Source organism: Callithrix jacchus, chromosome 3 (assembly GCF_049354715.1).
Source record: "Callithrix jacchus isolate 240 chromosome 3, calJac240_pri, whole genome shotgun sequence".
NCBI classification, from domain to species: Eukaryota; Metazoa; Chordata; class Mammalia; order Primates; family Cebidae; genus Callithrix; species Callithrix jacchus.
The window spans coordinates 114,781,853-114,795,523 of NC_133504.1; the positions used below are offsets into that span (position 1 = coordinate 114,781,853).

General features: G+C 44.1%; 1 protein-coding gene and 1 pseudogene across 11 annotated transcripts in view; one reads left to right on the forward strand and one right to left on the reverse strand.

Annotated features, from left to right (window-relative positions):
* The first annotated feature begins 246 nt into the window (after positions 1-246).
* Positions 247-13,671, forward strand: part of LIN54 (lin-54 DREAM MuvB core complex component) — an 85,313-nt gene continuing 71,888 nt past the window's right edge. For 3 of the 11 annotated variants that reach the window (XM_008993059.5, XM_078366971.1, XM_003732475.6), the window contains exon 1: positions 247-388. The gene's annotated coding sequence lies outside the window, so the exon portion shown is untranslated. Of the gene's footprint in view, positions 389-951; positions 1,156-2,186; positions 2,240-2,330; positions 2,665-13,671 lie in introns of those variants that run through there. The other 8 variants (XM_035293385.3, XM_035293388.3, XM_078366972.1 and 5 more) reach the window with 3 other exon arrangements.
* On the reverse strand, positions 10,122-10,443 carry LOC118152251 (translation machinery-associated protein 7B pseudogene; annotated as a pseudogene).

Below are 13,671 nucleotides of genomic sequence, written 5' to 3' on the forward strand. Positions count from 1 at the left end.
GTCCTCCCCCCAAGCTTCAGTCCGATGGAACATTCCGTGCGATCGCTTTGACTGGGCGCCACTCGGAGTCACGTGGAGCCGCAGCGCCCAGGCGGAGCCTGGAGGAATGACGCGCGCTCAGGTTGCCAAGGGGCGGGGCGAGGCGCCGCGGAAGAGGCGGAGCGAAGGAAGCCGGCCGTGGGGCGGGGTGCGGAGCGCAGGGGCGGGCAGAGAGCGGCGCGCGGGCGGGGGAGGGCCCGGCGTATTATGGGATGCGGCGGTGGAATGGCGCTGGGCGCGTGATTTTGAACAAACCCTGGTCTGTGTCTCGGAGGCGCCGCCGCCGCCGCGGCTGCTGGGAGCCCAGGGAGCGCCGCGCGACCAGGAGGCGGCGGCGCCGCCGGCTTTGGTGAGTGTCAGCCCCTGGGATGGGGTCTTCTGGGCGGGCGGGCGGGAAGGGGGAACTGGCCCCCGCTGCCAGTGGCTGCGCGGGCGGAGAGCGCAGGACCGCTCCCTCCGGGATCCCCGGCCGGTGGGCCTCGGCAGGGAGCGGGAACCCTCAGGCGGGGTCCGCCGCGCCCCTTCCCTGGGCCGCGGGGGGCGGAGGATCCTCTGGGCTCGGCCTCTTCCCGCCGGCTCCCGGGAGGGTGGCTGTCACTCGGCAGGGCCAGCGCTCGGCCGGCCGCCTGCTCGGCGGTCTGGAGGAAGGGCTCCCGCGGCTGTTGACACGCACGCTGCGCTACCCAAGAAGCCGGCCGTGGCGGCCCTGGGTTTCTGAGAACCGGTTTTGCTGCTGTGTCATTTTGTGCCAGTCCCTCCTCTCCCTGCTGCCCGCCGCCGCGTTCTTCCTACGCCCCTTTGTACGGGCTCTCGTTCGTGCGTGTCCGTTTTCCTCGCGAAGCCCACCAGCCAAATGTCATAATGTTCCCGATGTGCACGGGGGAAGGGAGCGGGCCGGGACTTAGCTTGGCCAACAACGGTAAACAACCAAGCAGAGTGCGGATGGACTGGGCAGTCAGTGGGGAAATAAAGTTTAAAGATGAAGATATTGAGAACAGTTTACACGCTCAGCATCTGGCAGTCTGCATATAAAAACAGTCATTGGGGTGGGTGGTAGACAGCATTTGCTAAAGGCTGAATCTACCCACTTTTATCTGGAGTTGTCATTGAAACAAGGTAGGGAAATGAAATGACTTTTTCAACTTCAACCTTAATCTTCTTACACTAACTTGGATAGTAGAGTGGCCCTGTTCACAACCTTGAAATTAATTTTGCCCATTTCAGATAGATCTTTTAGAGCTTATGTTGCAGTTAAATGGTAAAGAATTCAGCTTTTGAATGGTTAACGCTTTCTGAAATGGCAGCCAGTTTCCTTTTTTTTTTTTTAACACTGGTCTCATTACAAGCCTTGCAGCTTATATTTTATTTTTTAGATGATTAAGAATTAACTTGTGTTCTCTTTTGTTTACTCATTCAGCTGACTGATGACAAGAGCTGGTAACTCTTACCTACCTAGTAACTCTAGGGTCGTCTTGTTCTGAAGCAAGCTGTTTATTTTCACTGTATTGAGCAAATATATCAGCAGCAGATTTTTTTTTTTAATTTGATTACTTAGATCCTAAAAACATTTGGCAAAGAATTTTAACTTCGAGTTATATTTTCAATATTTTAAAAATTCATCATTGATGAATGTTTCTACAAGTAGTTAAGTACATTTTAAATCTAGTTGCGCTTTGACGTCTTAAACCGATGACAGATTGGAAGTCGCTGTGTTCAGGGTCAGAAATGACCAGATAAAATTGTTGGAGAGGAAGATAGCTCAAAACTTTATTTGTAAAAATTAGGTGTTTTGATGACCTCATCTGCATGAGGATTACTGTCTGTAATTGACAAAGGTGTCAAAGATCAAACATGCATATGGAAATAGCTCATCCTGTCAAAGTAGTTCTCTGGGTGGGGTAAAATGTCAAAGTTGGTGAATAACACCAAGGGTCTTCACAATAATGTTTTTAGTGCCTGGGATAGCCACAGTGAATGAAGCGCATTCCACCATCTCTTTCAAGTTGCTGCTCTGAAAATGAAAGAGTTTGGGTTCTTTATTGTCCTTGTGCCACCTTCTGCATGGCTTTTGCTCTTCCAAACAAAAATATGCCGGACCTGGGACCCCGCAGGTGGTGCGACTTCCTTTGGCGTCCCCGCCTGGGGGTGAAAGGTCTCGGCGTAGCCCGTGTGCACTTGCTCGGCCCGTGTGCATTTGAAGGTTGGCGGGGCGGCGGGAGGCTTCCCCGGATATGTGGGTGTGCGCCTCCCGGGAGGGGCGCGGGGAGGGGAGGAGGAGGAAGGGGGAGGTTACTGGTGGCGGCGGCTGCGGCCCGGGCTCCGGCTGTCGGGGAAGCTGCTGAGCTGTGATGGTGATGACGAGGTGAAAATGGCGGATCTTTCGAAATACAATCCCGGCCCCTGACATACCAGAGGCGGCGGCGACGGCGACGTCGCCACCCCAGCTCCCTCCTCGGCTCCCGGGTACCCTGGAGCGCTCCAGTTTGGACAAACTGAGAAAGGAAGCGGCTGGCCAGAGCTATCCTGCACGGGCAAAACAAGCCCCGCCGGGGCTCGGGATTGCCCAGGACCTTCTGGAGCCCCCACCTTGGAGCCCGAGGGAGGAGAAAGCGGCAGCCGCTGGAGGTAGAGGAGGAGGGGGTACCCGAGGGCTTCTCTGTATGGAGATCTTTTTATATGCGGGGATGGGGTTGGGTGGGGAAAGAATTGTGCGGTGGATCAAGGAATGACTTGTCCGGAGTGCGGAGAAGCAGTAGCCTCGTCATGACATCAACATTATTCTTTGAGTGTTAAGAGGGCTCCAGTTTGCTCTTATACCTAAGGCTGCTGCTGAGGCCTAGAGGATCTGCTAGCACTTATCATGATTCCCTGATACAATTTTTCAAACATCCACTCTGGCGGGTGTTGCTTTGATGGCGTTCAGCAGTTCTTGGGGTTGTATGTTTCTTTAAGGAGGCAGAGCGTTGGCATTTTATTCTGCATTTAAGGTTTGTGTTTTAGATCCTAGTCTGTAACTTGCTGGGGTGTGGATATTCACATCTTAAAGAATAGGAACCAGTTTTATAAGAATTAGGAAAAAAAAATTAATGCTCTGTTATCCGTAGAGTAACTAACCTCTTTGCTCCTGTCATTTGGCAAATAACAATTGAGATACTATCAGTCATATTTTATTCCCATGCTTTTCAGGGAAGCTCTTCCCTGTATTCCCCCCACCCCCACCCCCAATCTAGTTCATGAATTCAGAGTAAAGTTATGAAAAATTTTGTGGTAGATTTTATAATGCAAGTGAAATACTGCTTTAGGAGCTCTCTTTTGGTCCTGAGTTTTTACCTTCATTGTTAAGAAGGAGAGTTGTGATGGTGTGATGCAAGCATTTGTTGTGAGTACATTAAGTTGGTAAAGATAAATTGAGACATCTGTTATTTCTAAATGCTGGAGTGGTTAGCCTAGCCCTTTGTTTAGAGACCTGGATTGATTGACTGTCACTGTTTTATTAGGTTATCTAAAGATCCATGTATTTTTAGGTTATACTGAAAGGAGTCTGTCTCCTTGCACACAACAGTGTTACAGAAAAGTTACATGTCAGCAAGTTTTTAAGCTGGGTAAAAAATGATTATACATTAATTTGGGGCCTCTGCTTTGCCCCTAGCTTTTGTTGGATCAGTGACATTGACTGTATGATAATGAACAGAGAGATTAATATTTGAGAAATGGCCATGAGTAATGTTTATGATTAGCCCTAAATTTCCTTATTGAAATTGTCTACAAAGAATTTATGTGATATTATTTCCTTATTCAAATTGTCTACAAAGAGTATTTGTGAACACACCGTGCCACAGTGTATCATATAATATCACAAATTTTGTAGTGTACTTAGGAAATATTTTGTGTGAATGAGTCTGCATAGTTTGGACATTTGGCTTACAAGAAGAATAAGAGACCCAAAAATTTTTTTGGGAGAAATACCTGAGAGGTACTTAGAAGGTTTAGTTATTGATGATGATAATGATTATTTTTAAAAAATAATTTTTCTGCTATATTATTCAGTAGGTATTTGGTTTTGTCTTTTTAAAATTGCAGCTTTTATTTTGCAGTTATTTGATCCATGCCTTGTAGCTGCTGACTTAGTAGTAAGACTAAGAATTTTTTTTTTTTTTTTTTGAGAAGGGATCTCCCTTTGTTGCCAGGCTGGAGTCTAGTGGCGCAATCTCTGCCTCCCAGGTTTAAGCGATTCTCCTGCCTCAACCTCCTGAGTAGCTGGAACTACAGGCGAGTGCCACCATGCCCAGCTAATTTTTGTATTATTAGTAGAAACGGGGTTTCACTATGTTCAGTATGGTCTTGATCTCTTGACCTCGTGATCTGCTCGCCTTGGCCTCCCAAAGTGCTGGGATTACAGGTGTGAGCTGGGCACGGTCGCTCATGCCTGTAATCCCAGCACTTTGGGAGGCCGAGGCAGGTGGATCACGAGATCAAGAGTTCAAGACCAGCCGGCCAAGAAGGTGAAACCCTGTCTCTACTAAAAATGCAAAAAACAGATCTTTCCTGATTTGAATCTCCGTATTTTGTATTTTTAGTACAGACGGGGTTTCATCATGTCAGCCAGGTTGGTCTCGAACTCCTAACCTCAGGCAATCTGCCCAAAGTACTGGGATTACAGATGTGAGCCATCATGCCCGGTCCATTTCATTTTATTAAGTTGTTAATTCACACCCTTTGAAATACATTGTCAAATTCATGTAATTATCATGTAGCAAAGACTTTATGGAAAGTAAGTTACAAAATTAAGGAAGCTCACCTAGACAGAATGGAGTAGTGCAGCAGATACTTCATAATATGTTTAAGTATGAGTGGTAGAACCTCAAATTTAAATATCATGTACTTGAACATAGACTTTAAAGGTATGTGACTAATTTGGAATTCACCTTTTTTTTCCCCAGGTTTTAGTTTAGATTTAAGGGGTACTTGTGCAGGTTTGTTACTTGGGTATATTGCATGATGCCGAGGTTTGGAGTATGAATGGTCCTGTCACCCGGGCACTGAACATAGTACCCAATAGTTAGTTTTTCTTTTTTGAAATGGAGTTTTGCTCTGTCACCCAGGCTGCAGTGCCGTGGTGTGATCTTGGCTCACTGCAACCTCTGCCTCCTGGGTTCAAGCAATTCTCCTGCCTTAGCCTACTGAGTAGCTGGTACTACAGGTGCGTGCCACCATGCCCAACTAATTTTTTTTTTTTAAGTAGAGATGGGGTTTTGCTGTGTTAGCCAGGATGGTCTCGATCTCCTGCCTTGGCCTCTCAAAGTGCTGGGATTACAGGAGTGAGCCACAGTGCCCGGCCAATAGTTTTTCAATCCTTGACCCCATTCCTACCCCCCAGTAGCCCCCAGTTTCCATTGTTGCCATCTTTATGTTCATGGATACTCAATGTTTAGCTCCCACTTACGTGAGAATACGCGGTAGTTTTCTGTTTCTGTGTGTTCATTTGCTTAGGGTAATGGCCTCCAGTGCATCCATGTTGCTGCAAAGGACACAGTTTCTTTCTTTATTATGGCTACGTAGTATTCCATAGTATATATGTACCACATTTTCCTTATCCAGTCACCATTGATGGGTACCCAGCTTGATTCCGTCTTTGCTGTTCTGAATAGTGTTGTGATGACCATGTGTGTCCATGTGTCTTTCTGGCAGAGAGATTTGTTTTCTTTTAGATATATGCCCAGTAATGTGATTGCTGGGTCAAATGGTAGTTCTGATTTAAATTCTTTGAGAAATCATCAAGCTACTTTCTACAGTGGCTAAACTAATTTACATTTCACCAACAGTGTATAAATGTTCCCATGGCCTCGCCAGCATCTGTTTTTTGACTTTTTTTTTCTCCTGAGATGGAGTCTCATTCTGTTCCCCAGGCTGGAGTGCAGTGGCATGATCTTGGCTCACTGCAACCTCTGCCTCCCGGACTGAAGTGCTTCTCCTGCCTCAGCTTCCTTAGTAGCAGGGATTACAGGTGCGTACCACCAGTCTAGGTTAACTATTGTAGAGACAGGCTTTCATCAAGTTGGGCAGGCTGTTCTCAAACTCTTAGCCTGAAGAGATCCACCTGCCTTAGCCTTCCAAAATGCTGGGATTAAAGGTATGAACCACTGTGCCTGTTCCCTGTTTTTTGACTTTTTAGTAATAGCAATAGCCGGGTGCAGTGGCTCATGCGTGTAATCCCAGCACTTTGGGAGGCTGAGGCGGGCGGATCACCTGAGGTCAGCAGTTCGAGACCAACCTGGCCAACATGGTGAAACCCTGTATCTATTAAAAATAACAAATTAAAAGTTTAAAAAATATATAGTGATTTATTCCCTTTTAAAGGAAAAAAGATTGTGAATCCCTAATATTGGCCTAACTTATTAAGATATTTACTTTCTAAGATAGATATAAATATAAAACCAAGTATACATCAAAAGTAAATTTATAGGCCAGGCACAGTGGCTCATGCCTGTAATCCCAGCACTTTGGGTGGCCAAGGTGGGCAGATCACCTGAGGTCAGGAGTTTCGAGACCAGCCTGGCCAACATGATGGTGTGTGCCTGAAATCCTAGCTACTTGGGAGATTGAGGCAGAAGAATTACTTGATCATGGGAGGCAGAAGTTGCAGTGAGCTGAGAATGCACCACTGCACTCCAGCCTGGGTAACAGAGCCAGACTCTATCTCAAAAACAAACAAAAGTAAATTTATAAATCTAATGTAAACAAAACTGTAAAACCAATTAAAAAAATTAAACTTAGGGTGATGAATGATGTTGTTTTGCTGAACCAATCTTTGGGTCAGGTGCAGTGGCTCACTCCTGTAATCCCAGCACTTTGGGATGCCAAGGTGGGAGGATAGCTTGAGTCTGTGAGTTCAAGACCAGCCTGGGCAACATAGCCAGATTTTGTCTCTACAAAAAAATACAAAGAAAATTTGCCAGAGTGTGATGGCTTGTGTCCACTCTATAGTCCCAGCTACCTGGGAGGCTGAGGTGGGAGGATCACTTGAGCCCCGGAGTCCAAGGCTGCAGTGAGCCATAATCTTGGCACTGTATTCTAGCCTGATGACAGAGTAAGACACTGTCTCAAAACAAAACAAAACAAAAAATCTCTTTCCATAGTGAATATACTAGGATCTGCCTTAGCACAGATGTGCAGTTTTTCTTTTCTTTTTTGTTTTTGAGGAGTCTCACTCTGTCACTCAGACTAGAGTGCAGTGGTGCAATTTTGGGTCACTGCAACCTCCGCCTCCCAGATTCAAGCGATTCTCCTGCCTCAGCCTCCCAAGTAGCTGGGACTATAGGCACCCGCCACCATGCCCAGCTAATTTTTTTGTTGTTGTATTTTTAGTAGAGATGGGGTTTCACTATGTTGGCCAGGCTGGTCTTGAACTCCTGATCTTGCAATCTGCCTCCCTTGGCTTCCCAAAGTGCTGGGATTACAGGTGTGAGCCACTGTTCCTGGCCTGTTTTCTATATAATCTATAGCCTATGATGACTCAATTTCTACACCACTCTTCTGTGTTTGAATGCTGCCCAGCTTTCCTTCTTACATCTCAGGTTAAGTGGTTTGGCTTTTATTTGGCATGAATATGTCATTTATCTTAAAGTCCCTTTTGTGCCTTTTTCTTTCGCTTATCCAAATTCTTGTACCATTGATTTTAGATGTGATGTGGTTATTAAGATGATCCAGAATATACTTTATAAAAATACTATTGAAATGAAAATGCAAACCTTTCTTTTTTAAAAAAAATTTAGACCGGGTGCAGTGGCTCACACGTGTAATTCTAGCACTCTGTGAAGCCAAGGTGGGTCGATGGCTTGAGCTCAGGAGTTTGAGACCAGCCTGGGCAACATGGCAAGACCCTGTCTCTAGAAAAACTAGAAAAAGTAGCCAGTCATGGTGGCACACACCTGTAGTCCCAGCTATTCAAGAGGCTGAGGTGGGAGGATCATTTTGCCCACAGGTGGAGGTTGCTGTGAGCTAAGATTGTGCCACTGCACTTCAGCCTGGGTGACAGAGTGAGACTCTGTCTCAAAAAAAAGTTATTTTTTATCCTTCAGCACTGCCTTGGAAAAAGAAAAAAAATTATTTTTTAATTTGGTTTTTCATGGAATACTTTACAAATTTGTGTGTCATCCTTGTGCAGGGGCCATACCAGTCTTCTGTGGGAAATATAAACCTTTCAAACTTCATCAGAACTCATGGCTTATAGTCCACTGCTCCCAGTTTGAGAAATATAGTTCTGTAACTGCTTTTTTTAGTTTGTTGATGTTTGATTTTAGAAATAAAAGCTAAGGCAGGGCGAGGTAGCTCATGCCTGTAATCCAGCACTTTGGGAGGCTGAGGTGGGCAGATCACCTAAGGTCGGGAGCTATGACCAACATGGCGAAACCCCATCTCTACTAAAAATACAAAATTAGCTGGCATGGTGGCGCATACCTGTATAATCCCAGCTACTTAGGAGGCTGAGGCAGGAGAATCACTTGAACCCGGGAGGTGAAGGTTGTGGTGAGCCATGTTTGCAGCATTGCACTCCAGTCTGGGCAAGAAGAGTGAAACTCCATCTCAAAAAATAAAATAAAATAAAATAAAAAGCTAAAATCTGGCCAGACAAGGTGCCCGTAATCCCCGCACTTTGGGAGACCAAGGTGGGTGGATCATTTGAGGTCAGGTGTTCAAGACCAGCATGGCCAACATGGTGAAACCCCATGTCTACTGAAAATACAAAAAAGCAGCCAGACATGGGGGCACACACCTATAATCCCAGTTACTCAGAAGGCTGAAGCAGAAGAATCACTTGAACTTGGGAGGCAGAGGTTGCAGTCAGTGGAGATCACACTGCTGCACTCCAGCCTGGGTGACAGAGGGAGACTCCATCTCAAAAAACAAAAAAAAAAAAAAAAAAAAGAAAGAAAGAAAAGAAGAAAAGCTAAAATCTAAGTGGCATAGTTCACTAGTTAATACTGGTAGTAAGCTCTAGGTACAAAAAGTACAGTTGACCCTTGAACAACATGGGGATTAGGGACACCAACCCCAAGCAGTCATATCCACATCCACATATAACTTTTGAATCCCCAAAGACTTAACTGCTAATAGCCTATTGTTGACCAGAGCCTTACTGATAACGTAGTTGATTAACATGTATTTTGTATGTTATATTTATTACAGATCATATTCTTGCAATAAAGTAGGCTGGAGAAAACAAAATGTTATTATGAAAACCATAAGAAAGAGAAAATATAGTTACTGTTCACCATGTTGGCCAGGCTGGTCTTGAACTCCTGACCTCAAGTGATCTGCCTGCTTGTGCCTCCCAAAGTGCTGGGATTACAGGCATGAGCCACCGTGCCTGGCCATTTTCTTGACTTTTAAAGACAAACCTCTTTCTAAAGTTATCAAATCATCCTTCATCCTTTGGTTACATTAAATTCTCCAACTTTAATCCTTCACCTTCTTTTTGCTATAAGTTGTCATATAATGACTTCTTTTTCTGGAATCATTAGTCTATAAGTATGCATTTCTTGTAGCTATCCTCCACTACCCACATAAAGTGTGCATTTTCTTTTTTCTTTTCTTTTTTTTGAGACAGAGTCTCTCATTATGCCACCCAGGCTGGAGTACAGTGGTGCGATCTCAGCTCACTGCAGCCTCTGCCTCCCAGGTTCAAGCTGTTTTCCTACCTCTGCCTCCCAGGTAGCTGGGACCACCACACATGGCTAATTTTTGTATTTTTTGGTAGAGATGGGGTTTTGCCATATTGGCCAGGCTGGTCTTAAACTGCTGACCTCAAGTGATCCACCTGCCTCGGTCTCCCAAAGTGCTGGGATTATAAACATGAGCCACCACACCTGGCCAAATGCTGCATTTTCAATATTAGACAAAAAAATATTTTGCTAAAAGTGCAAGGTTTTTGTATCTGCTGATGTAACTGCAGTGATGGCTTAATAAATTTCTTTCTTTCTTTTTCTTTCTTTCTTTCTTTCTTTCAACAAAGTTTATTCTTAAATATACAACAGCTCCAAGACGACACTTAATTCCAGCTATAGGTGGCAGAAGATGTTATGGCAGGAAATACAGATGTTTAAATACAGATGAAATAAAGGATCACCATCTGTCTCCTCAGGGTCAAGGAACAGCTTACTTTTTGCCAGATTTCCTAATTCTACCTGTGGCCAGGGGCCCCTTCTTTGTTTTCAGCATCTCGAGTTTTTTCTGCTCTTCTTTTTATTTCTGCTTGAAAGCCTTATCTTCCTTCTCCATCTCCTTGGCCTGCTTTTTGGGCTGTTTCAGGGGCTTCTTCTTGCCACCTTCATGGCTGGACATGGCACCTGCCACCCCATCCCCCAGTTTTTTTTTTATAATGGTCTTTATGCTGGATTCATTTATCCTGAAATGTTGAGCAACTGTAGTTGTAGACCTCAATCTGTAGTCCTTATCAAGCAATTAAACTTTTACTTGTAATGTCATACTTTTCTCTGCTTCTTGGGAGCATTTACAGCATCATTAATGGCACTTCATATGGGTCTCCTAGTGTTATTCAAGTTTTACAGTATTGCACTAAACACAATGAAAAATATGGAAGTTCACTTTTTACTGCAATACACAATTTACTGGAGGGAGGAACTGCTCATGTGAAGACAGACAATTAGTGGCAACACTTGAGCTCACCACAGTAACAACAGGAGGTGTCTACAAAATTATTACAGTAGTATAATATGTACTACAGTTACTTTTTTGTGGTTTTGATTTAATAGTGCATCTTTGTTTATATTTCTCTCCACTGCAAATGATACCATGTGTTTGTGGGGGTAAGTTTTGATAAATTTTAATTTTTTATATTTTATATATTTTATGGCAGTAAATTATAAAACACACGAATGTCTACATATGTTTTATGCATTCATGACATACCAGACTTTTTCTTAAATTTTTTTGATGTTTCTAGGTGGTGACATGATTCATCAGAAAGCTTTTTCAAAAAATATTCAATATATTTATTGAAAAAAAATACATGTAAGTGGACCCTGTTGTTCAAAGGTCAACTAAACACTCAGTTTCTTTTTTTCTAAGAGGGAGTCTCTCACTGTCGCCCAGGCTGGAGTGCAATGGCATTATCTTGGCTCACTGTAACCTCTGCCTCCCGGATTCAAGTAGCTGCCTCAGCCTCCCAGGTAGCTGAGATTACAGATGCCTGCCACCATACCTAGCTAATTTTTTGTATTTTTAGTAGAGACGGGTTTCACCATGTTGGCTAGGCTGGTCTCAAACTCCTGACCTCAGGTAATTCGCCCTCCTTGGCTTCCCAGAGTGCTGGGATTACAGTATTTTTTATTTTGTATTGACTTCACTTCTTTTTCATTGTCACCATCCTAAATCATTTAGCTATATCTTGAACTAATTACTAGAATAGCCTTCCAACTGTTCTTCCTGCCTCCAGGTAATAAAAGTTTCAGATGAGGTTAATTCTCCCAAAGTACAACTGGTGATGTTAGTAATCTCTTTATTTCTGAGCTCTTTGAGGACAAGGTCTTTGATTAATTTCCCATAATGCCCTCCTCAAAGTTAGGAAGAAAGAAGTATTTTATTAATTAAATGACTGGTAAAAATTATAAGACAGTTAAAAACTAAGAGAACAGCCGGGGCACAGTGCCTCACACCTGTAATGCCAGCACTTTGGGAGACCGAGCCGGGTGGATCACCTGAGGTTGGGAGTTTGAGACCAGCCTGACCAACATGGAGAAACCCCGTTTCTACAAAAACAAAAACACTAAGAGGATTTTGTAGATTTAAAGATGGAATATAATTGCAGAGGATATTGGTTAAATCCTAAATCTGAGTATTTAAAAATTTATTTGAAAGGAGTTTCTCACCTTCTTAGTGTACCTTATGGCGATATGGGTTTATTTTATTTAAAGTGTTGTGAAGTATCATAGCATTGTATAAACCCATCCTACTCAAATTGACAAAAGTTATTTTCAAAATCCAATGTAAATAATTCTAGCGTTTAGGTGACACACCTCTATGATCACTTTATTCATTGTTCAGACTTATACAGAGTAAATGCCAGCTCTGTCATAGGCACAGGAGATGGGGGTTTAGTAGTGAAGAAGACAAACAAGTTCCTGTCTTTGTGTGGCTTTGCATTTTAAAGAAGTTGGGGAGGGACAATAAAGCTATAAACAAATAAACAACATACTTCTGATTGTGGCTGATGGAAATACCTGGGAAATGGGATAGAGTGCCTGGGCCAGTGGAGATTAGGATGGCCTCCCAGCACTTCGGAAGGCCGAGGTGGACGGATCACGAAGTCAAGAGTTCAAGACTAGCCTGGCCAACATGGTGAAAACCCATCTCTACTAAAAATGCAAAAATTAGCCAGGTATGTTGGCACATGCTTGTAGACCCAGCTACTCGGAAGGCTGAGGCACAAGGATTGCTTGAATCTGGGTGGAAGAGGTTGCAGTAAGCCAAGATCGTGCCACTGCATTCCAGCCTGGGTGACAGAGTGAGACTCCATCTCAAAAAAAAAAAATCTGAAGCATAGGGGAACGCATTATATGTTCTAAATTATTTCTCTAGCATACCTTCACAGGTAACCTCTCCTGCAAGTGAGGCAAAAGCTTCTCAGCACTCTTGGCCTGTGAAGAGCCTCTCTTTTCTTGGAGTGGTCCTCAACACAGGGATGATGAGGTTGCATGTGCTAGTACATGGCTTCCATTCCTAAGAGATAAAATAGCATGATGGGTCATATAACTAGATGGCTCAACCCTTTCCTGCCGTGCCCAGTCCTTTTGAGACTTTCTTTTAGCATAGGCCATTATGCTCTGCATGTGACCCTGATTGAAACAGATGAGACCGGGCACAGTGGCTCATGCCTGTAATCCCAGCACTTTGGGAGGCTGAGGTGGACAGATCACAAGGTCAGGCAGGAGATTGAGACCAGCCTGGCTAACATGGTGAAACCCTGTCTCTACTAAAATTACAAAAAATTAGCCAGGCGTGGTGGCACACACCTGTAGTCCCAGCTATTTGGAAGGCTGAGGCAGGAGAATTGCTTGAACCCGGGAAGTGAAGGTTGCAGTGAACCGAGGTCACACCATTGCATTCCAGCCTGGGCGACAGAATAAGACTCCATCTCAAAAAAAAAAAAAAAGAAACAGATAAGGATGTGCAGTCATAAGATAGTCATCTATATTCTGTGCTGTGGTTTAAGAGCTGTCTTGGCTCTGGAATAGTCTCTGTCTATTACATAGACTGTGGCCAAACCAGTCAGACCTTTTTACAAAAAATTGTTGTTTTTTTTTTTTTTTGAGATGGAGTTTCGCTCTTTTTACTCAGGCTGGAGTGCAATGGCGTGATCTCGGCTCACTGCAACTGCCGCCTCCTGAGTTCAGGCATTTCTCCTGCCTCAGCCTCCTGAGTAGCTGGGAAAAGAAATTTTTTAAAAATTAAAATTAAATTAAATTGTTTCCCTCCAGAAACAGGATCTTGCTCAGTCACCCAGGCTGGAGTGCAGTGCACTATTATAGCTCACTGCAGCTTCAAACTTGTGGGATGACACCTTGCACCTGTCTCACGTTCCTCAGTAGCTAGGACTTTAGGCATGCCCCACCA